The 15,188-nt window shown below is 40.4% G+C and overlaps 1 long non-coding RNA gene across 1 annotated transcript in view; it reads right to left on the bottom strand.

The window, feature by feature from the left end:
- The window catches only part of LOC111260097 (uncharacterized), a 23,132-nt gene extending 7,975 nt beyond the window's left edge, over positions 1 to 15,157 (bottom strand). The window contains exon 1 of the long non-coding RNA XR_002680080.2: positions 14,794 to 15,157. This is a non-coding gene — a long non-coding RNA (uncharacterized LOC111260097). The remainder of the gene's footprint in view (positions 1 to 14,793) is intronic.
- Positions 15,158 to 15,188: the final 31 nt, after the last annotated feature.

Below are 15,188 nucleotides of genomic sequence, written 5' to 3'. Positions count from 1 at the left end.
TCTCTCTCTCTCTCTCTCTCTCCAACAGGGGCACTGCCATAGCCCCGTCTTAGGGCTTGCGCCGACCAACGTTATTACTAGGCCTCTAAAGGTCTGAAAAAGCCTGAACACGCCTGACAAGTAACAAAACCCTTATAAATAGTCTTGGTCCCAATAACGGCCGAGTTATTATTTTGAGTGACATGGGCCGCCGTACCTCATAGTCGCTGCACACTCACAAATACGCGATAGGTGAACGTAACCTAAAGGACTCCAAATTATGCCTGCACTAACTCCAAACATATTTGTTATTTTCACTTTCGGCTCGAGCTAGGCAACGAAATAAGTACATATAATTAGTTTAGTTAGGTCATATAATTAGTTTATTGGGGCACACAAGGAACGACTACTTGTTTTATCTCTCCATGCTAGCGCTTGTTAAAGCCAAATTACGGGGGACGCACTGAAGTGATCCGTAGGAGCATTCCTTATTTCATACGTCTTTTTTGCCCGTTTCTACCGGTGGACCCGAAAAAGCGATCAAAGCCAGCGGTCGCTATTTTCTAATTACGGAGTAAAAGATAACGATTTTTCACATATAGACGTATCTGTTAATGGTTTTCAGAAGATACAAATAGATGAGACGGAATAACGGTGGAAAAACACTCGGACCGCCTGCCATACTGCTCGTGTTTGGCCAAGAATCGAAGCAAAACAGGAATTCACACTAGATTAAATTAAGCAGGCGAAACGAGCCGATCTTACGTAAGGTTTCGTTCCGCCATTTATCAGACTATCTAGTGCCATCGATCTGGCGCACTCAACGACAAACGCAGGGAAATTGATCCATAATCGAAATGATATCGTGCTACATCGGCTAACAGTGAGATTGTTACCGGGAGAGATTTCTCTATCCTAGCTGTATGTAATCGGGCGATCAACTATCTAACGACACGTGACAGGGTTCTTTTAGTTCTTCACAAATTAACTCTGTTTTCAGGCTGTGGTATTTAGTTTACTAGTAATCATGACTCTGTAATGAAAAAAAACCTAGTAAATATTTCGAATTTTACGTTCGGTTCTTCCCGCGAGCGTCATCTCGAGCCGTTGGTTGTAAGCACGAAGCAAAGGCCCAATTTCGAACTTATGCTACCACATGCTCCTGAGCGTCGTGGACAAACACGTTATCACTACAGACATTTGTAATGTTAATATAACTTCTATTATAGATCGTAGCTGATAGCTCGTAATACGATCATCATAGTTTCATTAGTTACGTAAAATAAACACTTTATTAATAGCCTTTTTGTCTGTTATACATAATGTTCAGAAATAAAATGGATCCGAAAATGATCTCAAATCTAGACTTGCTCACACCTTCTGTTAGGGTACGAAATCAAAGACCCATTATAAAAACAATTATTTCACCTGGTGCTCTTCTTTATTGAAAATTTATCCAATTCGATTTTTTCATTATACATTTTAAGGTTGTAATAAATTCCCAGATGGGAGTGTGGGGCGGGGGGAGCAGCGTTATTCGATGCGACCTGAGCGGCCTGATATTTATTAGAAGCAAATAAGCTCCTATGGTACAAATAAGTAGACCTATGTGATTCTGCGAACAGAAACTGGATATCAGATATTGTAATAAGATGAAAAATTCATTTTGAGTTTAATGTTGTGATCCGTATACCAATGGGGTACTGAACTATTTTTCTCAAAATAGTCTTAGGAACGGAGCTGAAATTATATTATTTGTCAAATGGGGAACAGCCAAGTGCTCTTTTTAGTTGCTGAGGTACGCGATCAGTCAGACGAGACTCTACGGTTCTTCATTGAAGAGTCTACAGGCAGAGATAAGTTGGCGAGGTATTCAACCGGTTAAATAACATTCAATTCTTCGCACGAAAGCTTTGTAGAGTATGCAGGTTGCATGCGAGTACGCCTGTCGTCGTCGTCGTTGATGACGACCTTGCAAAAGATCAGATGGAATCTTACTTTGGCGGGTTGACGGGACAGAACAAGGAAGAAAGATTGAGAATATGCCGTGGTTTTTTTTTTTGCCTATTCGAGCGAGCATGGCCCGTGGAAATTTTGTTCGGTTTTATCTATGACGTCTCGTGACACTGTATGAGTTGAACCAGCAAACGATCGTTTTGAATAGACTATGAAATGCCGTTACGTTATACTCGTCGTAGTTTCGATTAAGTGTTGACTTCCTATGCTGTGAAGCGTGAAGTAGGTGAAAAGAACGTAGCGTCAATCAATGGCTGCTAACGGAGTTATCTATATATCTGTCGCAATGAAAAACTGCAACAGTTTAACGCTACAAAGGTTAACACTGCTCAACAAATTCAACGAACTAGATCATAGCGTGGCGTAACGCATGCATTTACTACTGGCTCAGCGATCTATAAACTAATAGAATCGAGTAAAAAGGAACCGGCAGTTGTAAATTTGACGGTTGTGTTTGCGTCTTGGTCTTCATGCGTGTACATTTGAAGACCTCTGGTAAACGAACCAGCCAGCTTCATTTAAATTTTGCTAATCACCCCTAAACACATTTATCCTTCGTTTCAACAAGTTACGAGTGCATGTATTTCTTCTATTGGTTCAGCTCGCATAGCGAAGGTAGGCAGCAAACGATCCGTGCTGCAATCGGAACGTAGCTGCTTTGCCCGAACATACTCCCTTGTATGCCAGCCGATCTAGCAAGTTAAACATCTCTTAAAATCAATATTTCTATAGCTAGTAGAAAGCTATTAAACAATATTGTCATAATCAGCGAAAAAATTGCCCGCCTTTTTCAATTTTTTGCTTTCGCTATCCAACTGCTATTCATGATAGCAGTCAAGCTATAATGGTTTTGATGATCCAGTGCCTAATTGCAGAAGCTCTCACCGGCATCATTACCTTGTTCGAGCGAAAATGTCAATGGAAGATTGCGGAAGGTGGACTGTGGTGTGGTTCTGACAAGCCAAGCTACTAGTTTTGCAGGTAACCGAAAGAAACGCGAATTGAGTCCGAAAATTCAGCTCTATGCCCCCTTCTTTGCTATTGTTACGCCTACGGGGCTAGACAAACAATAAAGGCATATTCGAACGAGTGTTTATAGATAGTTTTTAAGATCATAACCGACAGCGTGCAACAAGTGAAGCTACAAGCTATCATTAGAGCCTCATTGGTGAAGGCAGGGGCAAACAGGCGTACATCATCTTTGAGTTGTACGTTCTTCTTAGCACCTCAGTCCTATCGCTTCGGGATGATGCTGGAGGGCGAAACTCCAAACGATTCTTTTCGTCCATGACAGCATACGTAGTTCGGGCAAACCAGCTACTAAATAAATGCGTACATAAGTGTTTACATAAATCATCTGTTCGGGTGCCGGACAAACAAAATGATTGTGCTTAGCTAATAACGGTATGTAGAGATCTCCAGTCGCGCTAGCCAGTTGCATATCAAGCATCTATGAGATTTCCGTAAGTATGCAAACTTACGTAGCCAAAACGCGAGTCAGCCATCGTTGAAGAACTTAAACTTCTTCACGGTAATAAGTTTATAAGCTGCGGTTTTCAATACATAATAGATACCGGAGTCTATTTATATTTAGTCTGGTGGTAACGCCAGAGTAAGGTCAGATTAAGAGCTAATTTGCCTGACTCAAGCAGCGTTCTATGATTCAGGTTTGTCGAACGCAGAATCTCCCCACCTTTTTGTGCTTGTGAAGCAAAATTTCGGTTGGTGGTGAAGTTTCGTGATTGGATCCACTATGCGTCCGGTTAATTGTTCTGAAGGCCGCAACCCGTTCTTAGCGGCCCATCGATCTGGCAATATGTCCGGCCAATCCGACCTTCGAAGTTCGTTGAATTACCCGTCCAGTCGTCGTCAAAGGGTTCTCAATAAAATTTTCGTTTGGCTACGCAAAAGAATATATAGGTCACCAAGTTTAAATTCATCTATGTATCTATCTACTGTTTGTGTATATGGTAAATCTTTGCATTTTGACATTTACATATTTGAATCTGTTCTATAACCTGTTTGTTTATTATACTGAACCTCGAATATGCTCATGTATTCTAACCTATTGCAGCCTATCAACTCGCCCCAATTCGACGGCACTCTTTTCGCGTGCAGCACCTCTGTGCATAGGCGTGCGTCTCCACAAGCGATAAAAGATCGTCGAGCATTTACCTGTTGCGCACGTTATTCACAGACGGACTTGTGCATATATGTCTAATAGCACGAATACAAAGCTCACGTCGTACATATAATATGGCACGTTTTCTATTTTTTTTTCTTCCAGGCTATCACGTATCGTGGAGGTCGGACAACTCACCGGATTATACTCCGGTAAAAGTATATCTGGCTTGGCTTATGGGCAAAACCGGCATAGACTTTTTCGATCTGAAAACGGATAAAATATAATATCAGCAGTGAAGTTCAATTGTCCGATCAAATGCAGGATAGCCTCAGAGGAGCGCTGTCGTTGTCTGAAAAGGGTTTGTTTGTTATCTTCTGGCAAATTGTCAATCTATACATGTGTATTGGTCTTCAGTTGTCCAGATCTGCAGATTTAAAATGTCAAATTTTCTCTATAATAAGTGGTGGTCAATTCAGCGTGAAACGAAAGCGAAGAAGGTAAAAGTTGTATGATCTGCTAAACGTTTTAGCACGATTGTGGATGACGGCGATACTTTTAACCTAGATATTCAGAGAGCTGTTTCCGTAGAAGAATAAACTTAAAAGAGTTACGTTCGGTGAGCCCATCCGTCATCACGGCGACCGCCAGGAAGGCAACACGTATGGCAGAGAAAGCCAGTCTTATCTATCGACAAACTTCAACTGAAAGTTAGTAAGGTAGACTGTTCGATAACTATTCAGTGTTATTGGTAACAGTCAGAGCATAGAGGTATGGTACGGATGTGGATAGTTCAATCCAGAAATTGATGTTGGTAACTCGGTTAGAGCTACGTTTGTGGAGGAGAAAGAACCTCGATAATGACAAAAAAAAAAATAAACAAGGCGCAACGTTCTCAGGAGCAGTGGACATAATAGGTATAAATTTAGTACAACATAGTACATCTAATATTATTCTTGTAACACAAATGCTTATGTATTTTTCTAGGTAGCGCAATTTATGGCCTTGTTGATAGAATAAACTGTTTGATGGCGATCGAATATCAACTTTGTCCTGCACTGGAAGGTGAAATCAAAGGACATCCGTATAGGTCCGGTTCGAGGAAGACCTAAAAAATGTGTTTGGTATGATTGCATAGTCTCTTTATATGTATAGCCGAAAGCACCAGTATCCAAAAGTAACAAGCGACATTTATCGCTATATACACTAGACAAGAGATCTCCAAAGAATTTAATAAGACTGAAGATTGCTATGCCAAATTGTAAATAGCTAGGTATTTTATGCAGTTATTTGAAGCGCTGATAGGGTCTCTCATTTCCTCCCTCTTTATCATATAGCTTGTCTGATGGTGTGCCATGGACCCGCGTTTTCTATGATATTTTCCTCAATTATAGCACGAACCTGGTGGAGATTTTCGTAGAAACGGAAAAATAGTTTGCCAAAATAATCAATAGGGCCGCTGCAATCGAAGTCTTATCACGGAAGCCGGTGGACCGGAAATTAGACAGTTAGGCACAATCCTACTAAATATATTCAAATTTTTCATTGTTCAATTTGTTTTTACAGACATGTACAAGTCTTGTACTTAGCCAATATAAAGGATAGTCTCGTATTAGATAATAGTCTATGCATATATATATATATATATATATATATATATATATATTTTACTCTTCGTATATGTATTAGTTTCTCGCTCATAGGCCCAATATACGTGTTTATGAACTTCGACCATAGTTAAAAGCGAAAGGGTGAGAGATCTAACCGATAAATAGAACCTGCAGCTAATGGCAGACAGTTATGTCCTTGGCTTATCAAACCCAAAGTAAGCTCAGTCTTAAAAGGTCTCTTGAGCTTAAAGGCCATACTTTAGATGTACTGACTAACTACGAAACTTGCCCCATATATCTTCATAGATACTCCCATCCATATGACGATGTCATGCCTATAGAAGATTGCATTCCGCGCTTCCTGGCGTTTCGATTTGGTATTCCTGTATCCAGTAAACGCTTGGTAGAGAGTGTTAAAAAAACTCCTTTGGGCTTGTGTGCGACGCGACGTCAGAGCAAGAGCGAAATCGCACACATGTGAACGAGTGCATGATGCAAACGAAAGCCCTCGTATAGGAACAGGCTCATTGCTGACGCCAGTCACCTTATAAATATTCAAAGAAGCGCGGGTAACATCTGTGAAAAAAACTACACTGTAGCAGTTATTGACCCATTCATGGGACTATGGGTCTACACGCCAACAAACAAAAAGCTCTCTAAAATTACTAATGCTGATTGATGAAAATGTCTGTCTGTATTTAAATGCTCTTCTAAGCCTTACGACCGCTGGCAGCGCTCTTTCTGCCAACGGTCAGGCTGCCCCTCAGTGAGTTATGATTGGTAGCCCTCACGAAGGCCACCGGCGTCGAAATCGAGCGTTACTGATAGTGACGCTCGACATACAGCTTTTTCTGCTTGCTCATTTGCAACTTATCAGCTTGACTGCGTTCCGTTGGTAGCGCAGAGATCGTATACGCCAAGGCGATTCTTTGGTTCGTTGTCGACAGGCGTTCTGTTAAGAGTACTTAGCGTTATCATTTCCCTTTTACGCTGCACTTTATCCTTCAGGCCAGGTATACTTTATATACGCAAAAGCAGAACGCAGGGTTTTATCGTGATCCAAACGTTTGTCTCGACAAAACGAGGCGCGTACGGAAATGTTATAATTGCATTTTCTACGTCATAAAGAACCGGTATTATTTGTCCTTTAAGCACTTCATGTTTAGTAGCGATACTTCTGAGGAACCTTGGTGCCGCTGACTTTCTTCTAGAAGATAGCTATTTAAATGTTGCTTCTAGTTATACTAACTAGAAAGCATCAGTTTATACATCGTTACCCCATACGTCTGCGTTTGTAGTATGTAGTAGTGCTGGACCTGATACTTGGACCCCGGTAATTCTGCTGCCTAGTTGGTTTATTATATTAGTTCGGCGGGCCATTGCAGTTGGACGTTTAGCAAAGGTCAGTAGCATAAGCAACCAGCAGTGGCAGAATGCGACGGCTGTCGGTACAAGTTAGGCGTTCATCTGCTTGGATAGAACCTCGACACGGTACATATAGTCTGTTGAATAGCCTAAAATGCGAACGTGGAAAGAAGAAGAATGATGAGTTCTGTATTTGGCCTAATTTCTCGTCAGAGAAGCAGTGCTTGGGTGGAAGCCGGATCCTCTTTGTCTGTTAAGGACAAAGTTCGTCGAAGTACTCCATCACTGCTCGATGAAATAGCTTCAATTATTTTTCTAGATGGGCTCCGTAAGTCTCCATATGAGCAAAGTGTTAATGCTACCTTGTTGAACTGTGATTACACGTGGAGTTGTTGATTATTATTAACCCACAGAATAGGCTGTCTTTGCATGACCGTGAATGGGTGTTTTATATAAAAAGCGTTTTATACTCGATTGCGTTGGAAAACGAGAAAAAATGCCTAAAGATTTTAAGCTTCATATCTAATAGTTATGTATTCTTCTCAAAATGAGAAAGAAAACTGGCCAGATAAATGCGAATGGCTGAAGAAAAAAAAAAAAAAAATATATATATATATATATATATATATATATATATGTGGGAGCTAAACCATTGTTTAATTTACTTTCTTCGCGATCTAGGCAATAATGACAGTGTCGTGCGGGGACCGCACGTTGCCATGAAAAAAGCACGCTATGTGCTGGTAATTGCCGCGCTATACATCTACGAGGCTCTTCAGGATCTGACAGCATTGACAGATTATTTTTTTGAAAAATATTTGGTAATAGCTAATGTCTCTGATATCCATTGCGGGTCCACTAAAGCCCGAAGCTGATCGGTACTGCCACCAAGATCGCGTTCTTTTGTATTCGACGCTATCTTTCGCCTGTATCCTCTTTGGTAGTCGGCTTAGGCTGACTTACGTTTTGTCTATAGCGATGATATACTTCAGACTGGTTTTGCAGTGTTAGTGATTGTGAAAATCGTCTCTAGAATACAGAATGCACGTTTTCATGTGTCATGAACTCAATTTGCAAGAAAAAACCTATCGTTTTTTAGGGCGATTTCATGACGGGTGCTTCGAAAAATCCTACAGTCTCGACAAAGATTGCATTATGTTTTCTCTGCTTTGCTCGAAAATTTTCGTTATTATAACAATTTGTTACTTGAAGAATTATCAAGATTGTACGACCAAGTAAATAGCCTTCAACAGGCTGATATAGATCACCTAAAATTTGGCTGTTCTGTAGAGATGGTTTAGAGGCGTACGAGTTCAGAATTTGGTATTATGCCAAAAAAAATGTGCCAGGCTAGAACTTGAAAGCTGTATAGCGTTCAGAGTCCGCAAGAAGAGTAACGGCAGTCCGACAAGTTGATATATTTATGGAGGTAACTTTGAATCACTGCTACTGGCCTTCAATCATCCAGGTGTCCCGAGTAGTCTGGATAGCAAAGTTAAAAAAATAACATTCATCGTTTTTAAGAATCTGAGAACTACTCCGAAACGCAAGTAGATGCATTTTTGGAGTCATCTCTTCTGAAAGGAGTTCTGTGCAGAGCACCTCGACCTAATTTACAATCATGGAGTTGAGAACCGCTAATGGGTCCTATTCAAAGTGCTGGGCGGGAACAAAATTCAAATTCGGGAAGTTGTGTTTATCAAGATACCTGTCACTTGCAGTATACTGATATTTGAAAGGTTCTTTAGAGCCAATTTATTAACTTTGGAATAAGTGAAATGCTTATAAAAAGCAAAATAGATAAATATTCAAACATCGTGAACTTTTCTGCGGGTAAAGGCCATATGGCATAGATTTGCGCACTACCATGGCCAGCAAATGAGTCATAATCCGGTAGCTTGTTGATTTACTTGTAGAAGACGTTGTTAGATGACGAAATACTCATAAAAATAACGTTCCATAATCCACTGGACGCTTCTGCTGGTAGCTTCTCTTTGAATGTTATATATTGGATCTCTGTAGAACGCCTAGAAAATCACTTATGTATGCGGGTGTACAGCGCGTCTAGCAAATACATGTAGCTGTTATATAGGCCGGAAGCAGCGATCGTTATTGGCCGAAAGGAGTAAACTAGTGGCAAAGAAGTCACAGTTATTGAATACGTAATGGGCCGTTTGTGAGATAACGCTTTTATTTTAAACTAGCACGAACAACAGAAACTTTTCCCTTGAAAACAATAGCTACTGGATGTACGCGTCTATGAATACTAGCCTTAATCGAGCTTAAGCAACAGGTACGACCCTTTGGAAAGGCTCGTTGAAGTTGCGGGTGGTGCCACTCGACATATTTTCAGTTCGTACGTCTGCTGGTCTATAACCCTGTAGCGACCTATTCCCGAGTCAAATCAACGACCAGACTGGGACGGGAATACAAACTGATTTAGCTTTTCGTTTACTATTCAATCACTAGTTCTCTTGCCCTTTCTGCTGCTGTTGTTGCTGCTGCTGCTGTTGCTGCTGCTGCTGTTGCTGCTGCTGCTGCTGCTGCTGCTGCTGTTGCTGCTGCTGCTGCTGCTGCTGTCGATGCTACCGAACCATTTGCTGACGTACATCTTTCAGTAGTTGGCCTTTCTGCCCATCGATTCGCAAAAAACGACCCGTTTGGTCGTGCTGCTGTTTCTGGGCCCCGACGACTGCCATCTTTAGAAAGCCGCTAGACCTGGTTAGCCGACGACAACAGTCAGCAGCCAGCTGTGGGAGCCACCAACGGATTTAGAATCTCCTAGTTGTGTTTTTGGCAGGTAGCCACCGCCTGACTCGACCGGCGACGGCAGCAACAGCCTTTCTACGAACAGCTAAATCGTAGCTTTTTCGCTTAGCCCGTCAAATAAACCCAGCAGGCGAAGTTTGCAGGGGGCAGTAATGGTTTAACAAAATGATCTAGGAGAACAATGAAAGGATAACAGCGTCAACGGAATTGAAACAACGGGATTACGGGTATTGGTGATCGGAACTGTCCATTCCTGCTGGGTTTTCCACTTTGAGCCTGCATTTATGTGGTATGCCTCTTGGGTCGTGTGCAAGTAAACGAAGATGAAGGCGACTTCAGCTTGTTCACTGCGTGAAAGGGTGAAAATAGCATGTCCATCGACTGAGAGAAGAAAAAATCACCGAGTGACAAGGCCGACTGATCAATTCCGCAGCGCTTTTATCAGCTGTTATGGGAAAGCGTCTTGCATTGACTATAACTGTAAGGAAGCATGAGTGTGGAGTAAAGAAACTACTTAGTCTATCCCTCGCGATCTTCATCGGTGATGTAAAGCTGCTATTGCACTTAACGTTATTTTAAGGTGCTTTCTTAACGTGCATGGGTAGGTAGGGTCATCGTCTCCTTGCTCAAATTCTCTAGACAGAAATTATCATGATGAATGCCTCTTTTAAGTCAACAAATATTTCTAGCCATTACTTCTTCTTTGGCAATGAGCTAATCATTTAGCTACAAGGTCAGGGCAACACTAATTTATAGCCCAGAGAGATAACTAGCTGTTTAGTATCAGCCTGCACACTGCCATCAAAGCCTGCATGATGGTTCTGTGCAATTGCACATATACGCCTTATGATTGAAATAGTGGCGAAATTTTACGTAGCGATCGTTTTCTTAATAAGCCTTGAAACTGCTGTTTGTCTTGCATCATGTTAAAGCCTTCCTTTCGCAAGAGATGTGTCGTCAGTTCGCAAATACAGCCGTGTAGCTTTAATTTGTTGTGTGTTTGTTTTTATTTCGAGAACTCGTTCGAAGAAAATCTAGACTTCTGATGTCTCTAGGTTCGAGGGTACGTCCACAATGTTTTTGACTGAGATTTTCAGGCCCGCTAATGAAAGCATTAAAAATGCAGTGCGGAGTGTTCGTCTCTCTAACCACTGTATCGCAGATACCGAACTAAACTGAGTCCGAATGTTTGCCTCGATAAATATTAGTGTCACCGATGTTTCGAAAGTCTAAAAGCCTTACATTTTTCAGAGGCCATCTACCATCGACTTCGATCACCCCTTGTTTATCCAGCTTATGGGTTAACGGTACTGCGAGCCGCTTTTGATGCTTGTGTTTGCTGGGAATAGTTGAGAAAGCTGATTAGAATGATCCTACGCATCGCGATTACATCTTCCGAGCTCTTCTGTTGCTCGGTTTGATAGAACAGCGAATGGTGACTCACTGCAGTCAGACAATTTCAAATGAGTTTGTGCAAATGTATATACAGGACAAGAGAGAGAGGAGCAAGTATCTGAGCACGCTAGGCGATAAGTTATTTTCTATGAGTTTTATTAAGCCTGTAAAAACGTCTAAAAATCTATCCATCAACGAATTGACGCTTAGGAAGCGCCGTTGACAGGACCTTCTACCGCCAGGGTATACAGTCCATTGAGCGAGCTTAATTCCGTCGTCTTTCTAGCTGGTGATGAACCGTAATATGAATTGTTTCTTGTCGAGCTTGTGGCGCATGCACAAACAGGGCTTCAGATTAATCGAAAAGAACTCGGCCTCTCAGGTAGTATTGCTTCTGGTAGGATTACAGATTAGCTATAGTCTCGTACGCGTGAGCACGGAGCAAATCAAAAACTACGAGGCCAAACAACCAGTAGGTAACATTAGCTGATCGCCGGATCGAAGTTAGATCTGAATGGGCGTATTTATTATATTGTATATCGTATGTAGATATTAAGAGGCGACGCGTACGGCTTGCGAACAACTATTCAGTAGACCTGATAACCGTTGCAATATTAGACAGATTGTTTCGCGTTTTATTAGCGCTATCGCTAATGTTTTCGGCTCGCCATAGCACGAAAGAGTTGAGGTTTACAATTCAAGTGAAGTTAAGTAAATTATAGTTGAGTAATTGTAAAATCTTAAATAAAATCAACAAAAAAAAAATGGAAAATATACACGTACTGGCGACCACTAGGTGAATCCGTGAAGCCTGGTATCGTTCGTCATAAATTTTAGGTCATCATAAACTGGTTCATCTGTCCATTTGTGCTTAACATAGCTCCGTTTTCTCTCGTTTCTGCAATATGTTAATCGGGACATATCGAAACACTAACTGAGACAATGCTTAATTATAGATATTGTTTTTTTTAAGTCCATTCAGGCCAGCTGAAGCTTAACCAATCGGTAGTTATTGACATTTTTATCTTTTCCTAGCCTTTGAAATATTCCTATGAAGAACGGCTCTGTAGTAGTGCAATTTCAATGACCGTAGCATCTCTAAACCTCTTTCTTTTTATGTTGCCCATGTACTGCTCGGTGAGTATATCAGTTGTCCGTTCTTGCTGGAAAACCATCATGCAATTAGATTTATTACAGGAGGTCATTCTGCTACATAAGCCCCGTCTATGCTGAAAACATTTGCCAAAAAAAAAAAACTAGTTATTTTTTACGGTAGACATCTGGCGCTCAGAGAACAATGTTTTTCCTTATACGTCTCACATTCGAATTAACATAAATGTCTAGTGTAGTATTGTGAGAATTATTTAGCTCTCTGACAATGTTCTGCCAAAATCAAAATTTTTGTAGAATTTTTTATGGATATGGACTGAAATTTATGCACAGTTTGAATAGCCCGGGTTGTGGTCAATATTTTAGAGAAATTACTTGAGTTCCTGGTGTAACTAAATCGTTCGGCCAAGCATTGTGCACAGACCATACGTATTGACCCAGATAACGAGAATCTAATATTTTATGGGACAATTATGTTGAGCTAAACGTTATTTGGGCCGTTTCCCTAGAAAAGGAACCGGTCTTTATGTGGATATTCTTCGTTGAATGCAACGCTTCGGAATTGCAGGTAATTCGAAAAGCATTTTTGTAGACAGATGTGCATCTCTTCTATCAGTAATAACAATTATGACGAAGCTTACTTTTATTTAACGTTTTTCACTGAATAGCGTTACGCTGGTTCTGCCAATAGGTAATTCGCTTTCAGGAAAAAAAACATGTTGTCCTTGCAGGAAAAAGTAACTGAGCTAATTCCCATCATTAAAACTTGTATGCATTTTTTACAGGGCTAAAAGTTAAGGGTTGCTCTACAGTAGGAAAAAATTGTGAGCCAATGGAAAAAGATAGCGATGCGGTTATGGGCCGGTTAAACTAGACTCTTCAACTTGTAGCGATTGCGGTGATCAATATTATCAGTAGTAGATGACAGTAGATTGTGGCTGTGAAAACAAAGTACGTTTGACGCTTTAGATACTGTCTCAGATTCACTATCTGCCTAGTCTATGAACGTATATCATCCAGTTAAACATGGCTCATACCTATGTATGGCTGCTGTGTTTAAATTGGCCCGCATTGACATTCTGATATATTTCCTTGTTTATCATCTCCAACAAAAAAAAAAAAAAAGCAATATTGTATATCGTAGAGTATTGTATTAAACAGTGTTGTGAGAAGGCAGCGTTCACTAAATTCTCGGAAAAAAGGTGACATAGAGGAAATTACGACCAATCACAACAGGACCAGTTGCGCTATATTCGATAGCTATTTGGAAAAAAAGGTCTTCTCAGGGACCTCAACACTACGACTCCCGGCAAGAGCTATATGGAGTGTTTATTTGCCATTTAACTCGCAAAAGCAATATAGTGTGTAGCTTTTATTACTGCAAGAAACATCAAATAAAAGTTGGCACACAGGAGACCTTACTGTTTGTCTCCCAATTGAGCCTAGCATATAAGCAAAACTTGGTGACAAGTTATTAACTTCGTAAAGTTCACTATATTTTCTCATTGCCTGGCTTTTTCTTTATGTCACGTTCACAGAAGTGGCGTTTCCAATACTTACTATCAGGAAAGCACACACATATAGTTTCTTCCTATGCGCTCTATTTCTGATATACGTAACGTAGCGTTGACGTATTTTTTGGAGTAGCTCTGTAATTTGAAAGCAGGAATCCACGTGCATATTGTATCTAGCATTAACTTATCTTTATTTCAGGTAAGCGCTAGTGATGTCTGCGAAATTTGAACTAGCAATGCCCCAGTAAAGGTTCTTCTAAAGCCCCCCTTGTGTTTATGTCTGTATTGCATAAGGCCTAAATAACACCATTGTATAGTTATTATTGCAATGTATTGTTATTATAATATCGTTTACGAGTTATCGAACAACTTACACGATAGCTTCGTTAGATTTTACTTGCAAAGAAAACGCTCGGGACATTCGAAACTTTATTTATATAATAATATTTATATAAATATTAGAACTTAGGCGATCGAGCAGTATAAAGCAATATTCAAAAATAGACACAAATCCATAGAATTATAATTCTTTTTCAAGAGTTACTTATTATATAATATTAATATATATATATATATATAAAAACCAAATTATATTGTCGGATGGTCGCTGAGTTTAAAAGAAAAGCAAGAATTCTGTCCAGGGAAAAAGGCACAAAGTCGGCGTTCCGCGATCGCAACTCAGATATATCGGCCTGTTCGCCAACGAGCTCTTGTCCAATTTTACCCGTTGTTTGTCAAAGAAACAACACATGATAGCCTTTTGGCCAAAACTATACAAAATGGCTATTTTAATAATGAAAAATATATAAATGCGCAACTTCTTTTCTGTCGTTAAACATTTGGATTGGTACCAAGACTATTATGAATCCATATTTTGACAGCGTAATGTAAAATATTGTTTAGCCGAACTTACTCGCTAATTGGTGACATAAAGGGTATGCGTTGTACACATAACGTATGCGTTAATGGCGGAAACCGTTGAGTAAACTGAACAGTTTATTCAATACGGCGCTTCAACTGAGTAACAAAACAAGCACTTGAAAGTCCACTGCCTTTGTCCGCAAAAGTGGTTGTAGGTCCGAGCCACTCTTCTTATCCGTTTCGCATTAGCTGGACAGTGGCTTAGGTGGCACCTGGAAGAACGCCTACACCGGCAAGGATCCAAACCAATGTTTAGACACATGCAAGTCGAATACGTTTTACTATTACCCCGTTTTTTTTCTGCGCTTCCTTGTCACTCTAATAGACCGCGTTTAGATAGACATTGCGGAGAAGCAAACAAATGCGACAAAAAGACGTGATATAAGT

The sequence above is a fragment of the Varroa jacobsoni genome, unplaced genomic scaffold, assembly GCF_002532875.2.
Source record: "Varroa jacobsoni isolate VJ856 unplaced genomic scaffold, vjacob_1.0 scaffold_39, whole genome shotgun sequence".
NCBI classification, from domain to species: Eukaryota; Metazoa; Arthropoda; class Arachnida; order Mesostigmata; family Varroidae; genus Varroa; species Varroa jacobsoni.
The sequence above is the reverse complement of the archived record's forward strand: the minus strand, read 5'-3'. Positions and strand labels throughout refer to the sequence as shown.